At 33.3% G+C, this 13,115-nt stretch overlaps 1 long non-coding RNA gene across 1 annotated transcript in view; it reads left to right on the forward strand.

Moving 5' to 3' along the window:
- LOC110427596 (uncharacterized) overlaps window positions 1-13,115 on the forward strand; it is a 43,852-nt gene that overhangs the window by 25,578 nt on the left and 5,159 nt on the right. The window contains exons 3-4 of the long non-coding RNA XR_002446296.1: window positions 9,204-9,277; window positions 11,448-11,572. This is a non-coding gene — a long non-coding RNA (uncharacterized LOC110427596). The remainder of the gene's footprint in view (window positions 1-9,203; window positions 9,278-11,447; window positions 11,573-13,115) is intronic.

Raw genomic sequence — 13,115 nt, forward strand, 5'->3', positions numbered from 1 at the left:
GAACTTGATTTTAAAGTAATTTTAAAACATTGTAGTCAACCCTTTATCGATAGAGTTGTTTTCAAAGAATGCAAAAAAAGTTTCAAAGAGAGTTATGATGCATATATAAATCCTTTACAAAACTACTTAATCAAATACAAGCAAATGATTATTTTGAAATGCTCTAAATGTTTTTCAAGTACAAATCAAATAACTGTAATCGAAGAAAAATATTTTTAGGAGTAAAAGTGTAATGATGATAAAGAAGGAGTTAATAAAGGATAAAAAATAATATGTTAAGAATATAAATCAAATCAAGTACTTTATGAAATGAGTTTTCTGGAAATGAAGTATAGCAAAACAAGACAATGATAAAATTAAGACATTATATAAAAATCAAACCTTTTTCAAAGTGGATTTCCTACTTGTGTTAAAATCAAGGTAAATAGTTTTTTTAAAAAGAATTTGAACAATAAAGCATAAAGCACATAAATTAATCAAGGCGCCAAGATATATAGTGGTTCGACTTTTCAAGTGCCTACATCCGCTCCGTTGGTTCACCAAGGAATTTCCAATCCACCAAAAAGGATTCTTGCTTTCTAATGGGAAGCGATAACCATTACAATGGCTATTTCCAAGATCAAGCAATAACCCATGTTTTTGACAAGTTCTCCACAAACTCATGGATTTTTCAGGCTCACCAGAAACCCATGGTGTTTCGGGTTCACCAAAAAGCAATGCTTTTTCTGGGTTCACCACAAACCCATGGTTTCAATGGGATCACAACAAACCCATACACTAACATTTCAAAGCTAAGTTAAAACCTTTACAAGGAATAACAAGTGTGCCTCTAGAAGGTTGATTTTGCTAGTTTAGTACAATGGAGGAAGAATGCCTAACATTGCATAAAAGGATAGGCTCTTAGGATAGAAGTCAAATCACAAAGAAATTTTAGCTCAAAAAGTCTTGGTTTTTCTCATTTTCTATTAAGACTTTGATCTTCAAGAGTTTGACCGTGTTTCTTTCTTTTCTCTCAACTTTAAATGCTTCATAATGGTCCTCTTTATAGTTGAAAGAGTTTTAGAGCCATTAGAGGTGATTAGAATAAGACACTAGCCATTTTCTTTTTGAATTTTGTATCTAATGATCACTTGTAGTCAACTATGGAAGTTCTTTACTCGATTTTCTTTTAAGAAGCTTGTATTTTTAAAGTTTGGCTTGGTGTTATCCACTTCCACTCACTCAAGGTCGACTATAGGAGTTATAGGATCGACAATGGCTATTTCTTTTCAAAACCTACAACAATCTAGCATTTTTCAATGTGATTTTGACCCAAATCTGATGTGAACTGGGTGATGTAGCAAACATAAAACTTGTATCTATTTTTCTTAGCTTTTCAATGGTTTAAGAATGATGTCAATTGGACTTCTGTAGTGGGAGTTATGCTTAAAATACGATAGCATGTATAGGAAACAGATTGAGCCATACCTGTATGATTTATCACCATAGAATCAACTTGCATTGCTCTAAGATTGAATGGAGCTTTCTTTTTTCAAGTTTCTATAGTTGATCCTAGACCATTAGGTTTGATATTCTACCCATTTCCCTTTCAGAAGATCAATTATAGAAGGTCTATAGTTGATCTTAGACCACAATGTCCATGTTTGCTTGATTTTCCTTCACAAGATCAACTATAAAAGGTCCATAGTTGATCCTATTGGAGCAAATGGGGTTTTGAAGGTATTCAAGAAATGGCAAAATTGACATCAAGGTGAGCCTTTAAATTGACGCTATCTCTAAGACTTATTTTGCCCCCACCACTTGGTCTACAAAAGGGAATAATGTGAATAACCTTAAGGATACAATGAAGCCAACATCTAACTTCGTATTGTACTTTACAAGACTAGATCACTAGATACACCTGAGGGTTTGCAATGTTGGTTGGCCTTAGAACCTACTTTCTACAGCAAGTAGACTATAAGAAATTTGAAATCTCTTGTAGTTGATGGGAACTTGAGTGCTTTTGTTATTCGAACACAACACTTTTCTTGCTCTCAATATTTCTGCCCTTGCTTTTATGTTTGCTTTCAATTTTGATGTCTTTGTTGTTATGTCAAAATGGTTGACAACAAGCCCTTTATATAGGCTTGTAAGTGTCTCCTCTTCAAGGACACAACCCTTTCATTAAGGCACCATTTTGTCTAAAAGGCATCATTTCATTTTGTCAAACACAACTTTTAGATATAGTTATTGTTTCAATAATCATCTTATGAAAATATAACTATTCATTCCATAAATTATAACCTTTGAGTTATAATTTGAAACAATAACTTTTCATAACTAAATTTTGAGCTGTGGTGTCTTTTTAATATGTCTCATAACTTTTGGATATCATTTTACGAAGAGACATAACCATTCACATGAAAACCTATCTATAATCCAATAGACACACTATGTCACTTTATGTGACATAACTCTTGTACTAAGATAGCTTTTCATCATGTGAAATAACTTTTGATTTTGAAAATACACCAACAATCCCTAACTGTTTTCAAAATTTCCAAACACCAAGAACTTTGGGAAACTTCTGCATAAATGAAGGTATCCCGCAGATTTGAACCTTCACTTAGAGAGTGTTTGGTTCTAGTCTAAATTGAGTGGTTGACCAAGCATTGAACCATCAATTCTTCATTTGACTAGTCGGGCCACTAAACACACACAAGCTTCCTTGCTCACTTTGTATCTAGTTTTGCCAACACGTTTTATGGCTTTGTGTTTTGCATCCATTAATGAGTGCTGTCAGAGTCAAGCCTTTAACTCCTAGAAGCGGCCACACTTCCACTCATATAGGTAGCCTCCATCAGAAGTGCCCTATAATTATAGTACATCAACATATACATGTTATGGGTCTATTAAGAACTTTTGTTCAACCTTGCTTTACACATTACGAGAACTAGGCACTATACACCTTAGGATGGAAAATATAAATTAGTGCTTGCAATCATCCATGTGGTAGAATGGTTCATACTCGAGACTTGTAGGTCTGCCACAAGCTTCGAGGTGAGCTCCCACCATTAGAGATTTAATTGATAAGCTTGAAACCCATCCTTGAGGTCTTTATTACCATGTCCTTTTTCAAACCTTTGGTAAATGGATCCGCTAAGTTTTCACCAGACCTCACATAACTTATAGTGATTATACAATCAATAATTCTTTGTCTTACAATGCTATGTCGAAGTCCAATATATCGACTCTTTCCATTGTAAGCTTGATTATATGTTTTTGATACAGTTGCTTCATTGTCACAATGTATCAAGATTGGTGCCATTGGTTTAGGCCATAACTAAATTTCATAAAGTAAATCTCTCAACCATTCAGCTTCTCGGGTGGCAGATGCTAAAGCTATAAATTCAGCCGCCATGGTGGAGTCTGCTTGACAAGATTGTTTCTTAGAACCCCAAGAAACAACACCCCCACCAATTGTAAAAACCCAACTAGTCATAGATGTATGATTTGTTATATTTCAGTTCCAACTAGCATCTGTATACCCTTGTAAAACTAAAAGAAAACCTGAGTAACAAATGCAATAATTCTTTGTACTCTTTCAGTACCTTAGAACTCTATGAACAACATGCTAGTGTTTTTTACTTAGATTACTTGTAAATCGACTTAGCATCCCGACTGCAAAAGCAATATCTGGCCCTGTACAAACCATGGCATACATAGGGCATCCAATCACCTTTGTATATTCATTTGGTACTTTTGGCTTGTCTTTGTTGGGTATTAGCTTTAGATTAGAATCATAAGGCATAGTTATTGGCATACTATCTGCCTTACCATACTTTATTACAATATTTTCGATGTAATGAGATTGAGACAATGTTAGGCCATTATTGTCTTTCATTATTCTTATACCAAGAATAACATCCGCCATGCCCATATCTTTCATGTCAAAATTCTTTGACAAGAACTTTTTTGTGGCTTGCACTTGTTCCAAATCTGTATCAAAGATTAACATGTCATCTACATATAAACAAATGATGACACCCTTTCCATTTTGGAACTTACTATAGACACATTTATTAGATTGATTGATTTTGTAGACATTAGCTAGCATAACTTCATCAAGCTTTTGATACCATTGTTTAGGTGCTTGTTTTAATCCATACAAGGAATTTACAAGCTTACATACTTTCCTTTCTTGCCCAGGAATGACAAACCCTTCAGGTTGTTCTATATACACCTCTTCATCTAATTCACCATTTAAGAATGCTGTTTTAACATCCATTTGGTGAATTACCATCTTATGTATAGATGCAAGTGCTATAAGCACTATAATTGTAGTTATTCTTGCTACCTGTGCATATGTATCAAAATAATCAACACCTTCCTTTTGTTTAAAGCATTTTGCCACTAGTCTCGCTTTAAACTTTTCTACGATTCCATCAACTTTTATTTTCTTTTCGAAAATCCACTTACAGCCTATTGGCTTGGAACCTGGTGGAAGGTCTACCAATTTCCATGTTTTGTTTCCCATTATTGAGTCCATTTCATCTTGTATTGCTTCTCTCCAAAATGAAGCATCTCAAGACTTCATTGCCTCATCATAAGTTTGAGGATCACCTTCACCTTCTACATTAAAGCAGCAAGGTAAGTATTCACATGTTTCTTCTCTTGTACCTTCTACTAAGTAGATGAGAAAATCAGATCCAAATGTCTTTGCTTTCATAATTCTTTTACTTCTCCGGAGCATAATCATTTTCTCGTTGTTTGACAAGCTATCACTTTTTGTTACTAATTCTTTAGATCTTGGAATTGAACTAAACCTTGTTTCGTCAAAGATAGAGTCTCTTGATTCTATGACCGTATTAACGGAATATGAATCATTAGGCTTTATCACCATGAAACGATATGCTTTTCTATGTTCAGCATATCCTATGAATATACATTCGATTCCTTTTTCACCCAATTTCCTTTTCTTTGGTTTCAAAACTCTTACTATGGCTCGACATCCCTAAACTCTTAAATAATTAAGGTTTGGCTTTCTTCCTCTCCATAGTTCATAAGGAGTAGTTTTGCTCCTTTTATTTGGGATTCTATTTAGTATATGGCAAGCAGTTAATAAGGCTTCGCCCTAAAATCCTTTTCCCAAACCTGAATTAGAAAGCAAAGCATTGACCATTTCTGTAAGAACTCGATTCTTACGTTCCGCTACACCATTTGTTCTGGTGTGTATGGAGCGGTAATCTCATGAACAATACCAATAGACTCAAAGTACTTGGGATCATAATATTCACCTCCTTCATCACTTCATAAACATTTGAGAGATAATTCACAATACAATTCAACTTCTTTTTTACAAATTTTAAATTTCTCCATTGGTTCATTTTTAGTATGCAATAGGTAAACATAGTAATATCTAGAAAGTCATCTATAAATGTTACGAAGTATTTCTTTCCACTGATAGAAGGAGTACTATGCATGTCACAAACATCAGAATGTATTAATGCAAGTAATTTGGATTTCCTTTCTAACTTGGGAAATGAGCTGCTTATAATATTAGTGACCATGCATGTCTTGCACATATCATGATTTTCATCAATGTTGGGAATTAATTCTAATTTGGCCATATCATGCATTCTTCTATAATGAACATGACTTAATCTATTATGCCATAAACTAGATAGAATTGATTTACTATCATGAACATTAAACGAGGCATCAATATAAGTACAACTAGTAATATTTTTATTGATATTGAGCTTGAACATGTTTTCACAAAAATATCCACTTCCCATGCAATGTCCACCTTTTGTAAAGATGAACTTATCTACTTCAAATACTAGTTTGAAGCCATACTTATTCAACAAGCCACTTGACACAAGATTCATACTAACTTCTGGTACCTAATATACATTGTTTATCACAAGTATCTTTCCAAAAGTGAACATAAGTTCCATGGTGCCTTTTCCTTTCACTTGTATAGTGGAGGAATTTCCCATGTATAGCACATTTTCATCATTAGCTACTTCCAAAGTCTTTAAGCAACCCTTGTTTTTGCACACATGATTAGTTGCACCAGTGTCAATCCATCATGCTCCATCATTTTGGAGAAGATTGACCTCAAAAACCATAGCCACAAATTTGTTGCTATTCATACCTTGTGTCTTATTTTTCAAAAGTCTACGTTCCACTTTAAAGTATCCATGTTTGGTACAATAGAAACATGGCCCTTTTTTGTTCCTTTTGATCTTATGACTTTTGTCATTTACACCCACGGAATGTTTTCTTTTGTCGCGTGAGACTGGCTTGTTTGATGGTGTGTGTTCCATCACATGGACCTTCGAAGTCTCAAGATTCTTTTCATTTTCGTCTTGCTTGACTTCTTCTTGTTTGTGATAATCTTCTTCTATTCAAAGATGATTACCAAAGTCCTTGAGAGACATATCTTCCTTTTTATGTTTTAGAGCTTTCTTAGTGTCTCTCCATGAAGGGGGAAGCTTATCAATTATTGATGATACCACAATAGCTTCATACATTTTAAGATCATATTGCTTAAAGCTATTAAGAATGTGTTCAAGCTCATGCAATTGTTCCATAACAGAACAATTATCAACCATTTTGTAGTTATTGAAACGACTAACCAGGAATATTTTGCTGCTTGCATCTTTAGCCATGTATTTTGCTTTTAATTTGTCCTAAAGTTGTTTTGCACTAGCTTCATTCTAGTACGCATCAAAAAAAGCATCCGACATTCCATTAAGAATGTGTCCCATGCATATGTAGTCATCATTATCCCACTTTTGCCTCAAACGAGTTCTTTCCATGGATTCTTATATCATCTTCTTCATTTGGTAGTGATGTGTCTAGAACATAAACAACTTTAAGAGTTATGAGGAGAGAACGCATCTTTTTCTTCCATCGAATAAAGTTTTCTCCTTCAAAGTCCTCTAACTTGACAAAGCTGGTAGCCATCTTTTTAAGTGAAGCCACTTTGAATACCACGAAAATAAGTCTTAAAATTATTGGTGCAATTAGGGTTTTGAAGGTATTTAAGAAATGGAAAAATTGACGTCAAGGCAAGCCTTTAAATAGACGCTATCTCTAAGACTTATTTCTCCCACACCACTTGGAATGCAAAGGGGAATAATGCGAATAACCTTAAAGATACAATGAAGCCAACGTCTAACTTCATATTACACTTTATAGGAGTAGACCGCTAGATACACTCAAGGGTTTGCAAAGTTGTTTGGCCTTAGAACCTACTTTTTGAGAAGTTGATTTTCATGCCCATTGAATGCTATTTTGAAATTTCAAATTTTGGTTTTACTGCTTAAATTTTTTTTTCAACTTCTTCAACTTGCTTCCATCTTTATTTACTTTTGAAGCTTTTTTTCTTCTCCAAGTTTCCAATTTTTGTCTTGTAACTTCAAAAGAATCAATCACTTGATGGTTGAGAAGTCAATTCTTGTTGTCCAGCGTTTCTTTCTTATGCTTCTCGTTGCCAAGAATCAACCTTTCACTGCTTGAGTGCTCGATTCTTCTAATCTAGTAGCTTTTGTGTCTTTAAGAATTGACATTTCCTTTTCCAGCAGTTAATTCCTCTTGCTTAAACTTGAGATTCAAAGTATATAAAAGATTTTTCCTTTCGCAAAACAACTTAAAACCAACTTCAAATGTTAATGAGGTAAAGAAACACTAATGCATATCAAAAGCATTCAAGGATCTCAAAAGCTCAAAGATCACTTAAACAAGATATTTTGAACATTTTTGTCATGTCAAAACTCTAATCATTTTCAAGCTATCAAAGCAAACAATAATAAAAGTAATAATAATAATAATAATATTAGAATAGAGAATGAAAAGTGAAAAACATTTTTTTGCATATTAAAATAATTTGGATCATGGAATCTCATCAAGAAATTAACTGAGGTAGGGATTTTTCTTAGGGATTTTACAAACCTATTTATAAAAATGAACTTAACTCCAGCTTAGAGTAACATTTTAAAGAATATATTCAAATAAGTGGTCAATCACACCTAGATGAAAAAATTAGAGACAATTCCAATCCACATCAAGTGGTCTAGTTCTTATACTTGAACATTATGACATGATAAATCTCACCTCCTCCATTATAATATTCAAACTCAAAACATTTAAGATGAAATTTTATGCTCTTACTATTACGGTTTTCTTTTCTGGACCAAATTTTAAATGTTGTGTTGTCCAATTGAAAAAACTTATAACAAAACATTAAATAGAAGAGAAAGGCTAAGACGAGGAAAAATACTGAAAGGAAAAAGATACTCATATTTTGAGTCAACTAGTCTTGAAAAAGAACAGTTGGTTAGTCAATGGACTCTCACTACAAAAAAATAAACCATTATCGATGAAATTTTGTTTGTCAATAACATCCATAAAAAATTAGTAACAGAACCAAGCTACAATAAGTTCTGATGAAATGTATCAATAGAATACAATCCATCGATATTTCATTTAGAAAACAACGACGTGAAATGTGGTGGGTTGGCATGAAGGTTACCGATGAATTATTTTCATCAATGAAGCCTTCCTCATTCAATTTTCTCCACCATTTTACCAACGAAATGGTTGGTCTAAAAAGTAATCAAATAAGTGACTAAATCATCGATGGCAATTTGGTTCGTGATTGTTTAGGGTTAATTTATTAGATTACCAACTGACTTTCCAACGAAAATTTAGCCGATAAGTATTTTTTAATTATCGATGAAATGTTTCATCAATAATTCTGTCGGTACTTTCAATTAAAATACCTGACCGACCTTTTTCCCTCAATTGCAGCCACACCCTCCATTGACCTTGACACTCATCAAGCCTTCCTCTTAAGCTCTTCCCAGTCATTTTTAACCAAAAACTCAATTTTTATGATTCTAAAACTTAGTTTTGGGTTTTTATGGAAAAAAGTGACATTTTTAACTTTTAAATCTTTTGGTCTTGGATTTCCAGAACTTGAATAGTTATTTTATTGCCCAGATTTTCTGTTGGTGATTGAAGTTTAAAGGTTTTATGATTTTCTTCAGCATCCAAGCTCACCTATGGTAAGGATGAAAGATTTATGGGTTTCTAAGCATGGGTTTTAGCTAGAAAATTAGTTTAGCTAAAAGTAAGTAGTTTTGAAAGTACCTAGAATTATTATTACGAGATTTTTATTCTAGAAGATGATTGTGATGATTTTTGTATGATAGGAGCGCTTAAAAACTCCATGGATTACACTAAAACAGAGTTGTGATTGGAGCTAGGAAATTGAATCTCCAATTAGGTGAGTGAATATACCTTTTCAAGTATTTTAGTTATGTAAAGTTATCATGATTCTTATGGAAATGGTTGTTTAAGCATGATGAAAAATTACCTCCATAAATGGTTTATTACAGGATTTGAACTACAAGATTTTATGAAGTTTTCAAGGAAATGTTCAAATGACTTGATTTCATAATAATTGTGATATGAGTTACACAATGATTTTCAAATTGTTTAGGAATCTACTATGTATGTAAATATGCTACTATGTGTTAGTTTTCAACAAAGGGGTATAAGCCTTTTTATGTTTGTTGTCCACTCGATTACTATAGCCTTCAAGCAAGTGTGGGTACGAGATATTTCTATGGTTAATGTATGAATGCTATTATACACATGTTACATACAATGTAGCATGATAAGAACGTTGGATGCATGAGCTCCATTTATGAGATTGCAACATGCATGCCATGAGATGTATGTGTTGAGATAGTCATATACACTATAGGCTGAGCATGTGAGTTACTTACGAGGTTATGAAATGCATGCGATGAGATGTATGTTTTGAGATAGTCATATACACTATGGGCTAAGTATGTATGTGATTTATAAGGTTATGAAATGTATGCTACGAGATGGATGTGTTGAGATAGTCATATACGCTATGAGCTAAATGTAATGCCCCGTACTTTGATATGGTGGCTAATAAAGCTTATCGGATACCAATTGAGGCCAATTAAAGTGTTTAAGAGTGATAAAGGGTGAAAGAAATAGTTTGGAATAAAATATTTCGCACGTGAGAAAATAGTAATTAAATAATAATATTTTTATCAAGGATGAATTATTGAGTTAAAATGGTGATTAAGAAGTGAACCAGGACAAATGAGACATTTTGGGTCTTGAGGGGACAAGTGGAGAATTTTGTATTAAAATAATATTTTATTAATAAAATAATAGTAAAATATTAAAATTTTATTTGTTGTCGAAATTAGTTATGGAGAAGAAGTATGTGGTTAATTTAAGTGGGGGAGAAGAAGAACAAAAGAATTTCGAAAAAAAATTATGTTAGTGGGGCCGATGTGCCTTTATTAATTAGAGTAAGAGCTGGTAAGTATATATTTAAATATTATGGTTACACCTTGATACGGTGCAAATGTTATATTTTATTTGTACACATGTAAAGGAAGGAAAATATGAGGAAAATGGAATATAAGAAGTGTTGGAATAACCAAATTGTGAAGGATGAAAAGATTGGAGGGTCACATTGTAAAGAAAGAAAAGTTAGAGGACTTATGTGCAATTACACTATTTGAAGTTAAATGGAAATTAATAAACCAAGGGAAGTTAGATTAAGTGGGATGATGAGATGTGCATGTGAAATTCACTATTACATGCAAATTATTGCATGAAAAAAGGAAGAAGTTAGTGAGAAATATGTGGGACCCCACCATGCGATAGTTGATTATGAGAAAAGAATAAAGAGTATTTAAGTGAAAGAAAACCATGGTTTGGTAAAGATAGCCCATGGTAAACAAAGAAAGGATGGTAATGTGATTTGAAAAGAATGAAAACTAATGCATGCTTAAGCCAACCATAAAAGGTGGTGTTAATAACAAAGACTAAAGAAGAGAATTTGCATGCAAAGTTTAATATTTTATCTAAACCACCTAGGAATTAACGGCAGTCTTCATTGGCCACCAATTTACTTGAAAGAGGTTGCATTTTTACATGCTTTCTTAGGGATTAATGGCAGCCCTTATTAGCTGCCACATTGCATGCTAAAGGTACATGCTTATCTTGACTTCATTGGTATTAACTTTAAGGAAGGGAAATACTTCTGCAAGACATTTTTTAACTCCTTTCCCTCTCCAAGTGAAAGCCCGAGCTTCTCAAAATCCTCCATAAAGAATTTAAACTTCATAACATCAAATAAGAGCTAAAAACTTACAAGAATGAAGGAATAAAAAAACAAGCAACCGGCCAACATTGGACATTCTACCATTTTTGAAGAATATGGATCTATCATCTTTTTCTTTAAAACCTCGTACATTTAAAGCTTCGTCCCAAGAGATTTGAGCTTTTTAGCATTGATTTGGAGTTAGGAAATTCGTGGTGGAGGTAAGAGCTTTAGTTTTAAGTTATTATAGTTGAGAATAAACGGTTGAATCTCGTTGTTTTTATTGTGTAACAAATAGTAAACTCAGTTTGGAGAAGCTGGCTGCATGTTCATTTTCCTTTCAACCTGAGATTGTGGGGAGTGGTCTTTTGGAGAGTTAAGGCTCCGCAATGGAGTTATGGAGCTAGGAGTTTCATTTGAGAGGTAAGAAGTTATGAATTCAGTCATTTTATTTAACTCAATTGGTTGAACCTTTTTGTTAAATTATTTAAGGTAGCAAAGGTCCTCCAAAATTTGAAAGAAATAGATTGCATGTTAAATTACTCTGAATGATGAGAATGAAAAATGTGAAATTAGATTAAGGATTAATTGATTGAAGTGCTACCCATATGCTTGTTTAATTAAATATATTGAGTTGGAATTGTTGTTAGGAAGTGAGTAAGTGATGAAATTGCTTTGGTGGCATGCTGTAGGAGATAATGCTTGTTTTCACAAGATTCCTAACGAGATTCTTCTTGAATATCTCCTTGTAATTACCCATCATAATTTATGTCTCACAACAAGCAACCACATAACCCGTGGTTTAGCCTCTAGGTTTCTTAACAAGTTCCAAATACCACATTACATCAATGTGCATATAAAATATTTATAAGTAACATCAATTATCATTCTTGCCACATATAGTTTGGTATATCCTTTGCAAAACTTTAGTGCATTTTTCAAACACTTAGTTACTCTTTTGTCCATTATCCTTGCAAGCACATTCATTTCAAAAGCATGCACTCATTCTCCAAGATACTCAAATGCATACTCATCTGTTCATGCCTGAATTGATATTCATAAGTTTCTAGTATGTCATGTAATTGGTCTTGTCTTGTTACTAACCTTTTCCTTTCAACTATGTGAAGTTAAGATTTGCAAATCCTCATAACATTGCTTTATGTTAGCTCATTTGCTATACCAACCTAGTAATCTTTCATTCACAATTTCATCATTTGATATTGGCATTACTATATCAATGTTTCATACATTCTTTTAACTTGTCACTCCCTCTTTTCTTGGCCTTTTAACAAAACTTAATCTCTTGTATCCTTTATTCCTTAGAATTTGACTTTAATTAACATGATGTTTATCTTAACACTTCACACTATAGCTTATCTCATTACAATCATCTCAAGAACTTTCAATTTCTCTTTTGCTTACATGTCAATATATGGTAACAAAGAACTTTTCCATTCATTCACATAAACATTCTTCAAAATGTTTAAAACTCCAATTAAGAAATCCCAACATCAAAGTCAATAGCCATAGTTTGGCTTGTAAATTCATCAGCATGCCCCATTATTGCCAATCATTCTTTATTCTTAGTCATAAATCTAATAAAAACAAATATCCTTAGTGCTGCAGTGCTAGGCAGTCTACACCGTAGTGCTGCACTAGCTAGTTTTAGCACTGCAACGCTGCGACATTACGGTTGCTGGATGTGAGGCAGCTTCAGCGCTGCAGCGTTGAAGAATCACCGTTGCAGCACTGTGGTTGCTAGAAATCCCTTTTCCAAGGAGTTCTTCCACCTTGCTCATCATATACACTAGGCCAAACTTAATATTTTCAACTCATATCATCCTTTAACACTTATCATCACTCAAATGGTCCCACCTTAGGACAATCTTTTCCATGTTATGCTATAAGCTTACAATGTACAAACACCACTTGCATACTTATTCACCATCTAAAGTATCCCACATTT

Source organism: Theobroma umbraticum, unplaced genomic scaffold, assembly GCF_002168275.2.
Source record: "Theobroma umbraticum cultivar Fairchild unplaced genomic scaffold, ASM216827v3 scaffold_106.0, whole genome shotgun sequence".
NCBI lineage: Eukaryota > Viridiplantae > Streptophyta > Magnoliopsida > Malvales > Malvaceae > Theobroma > Theobroma umbraticum.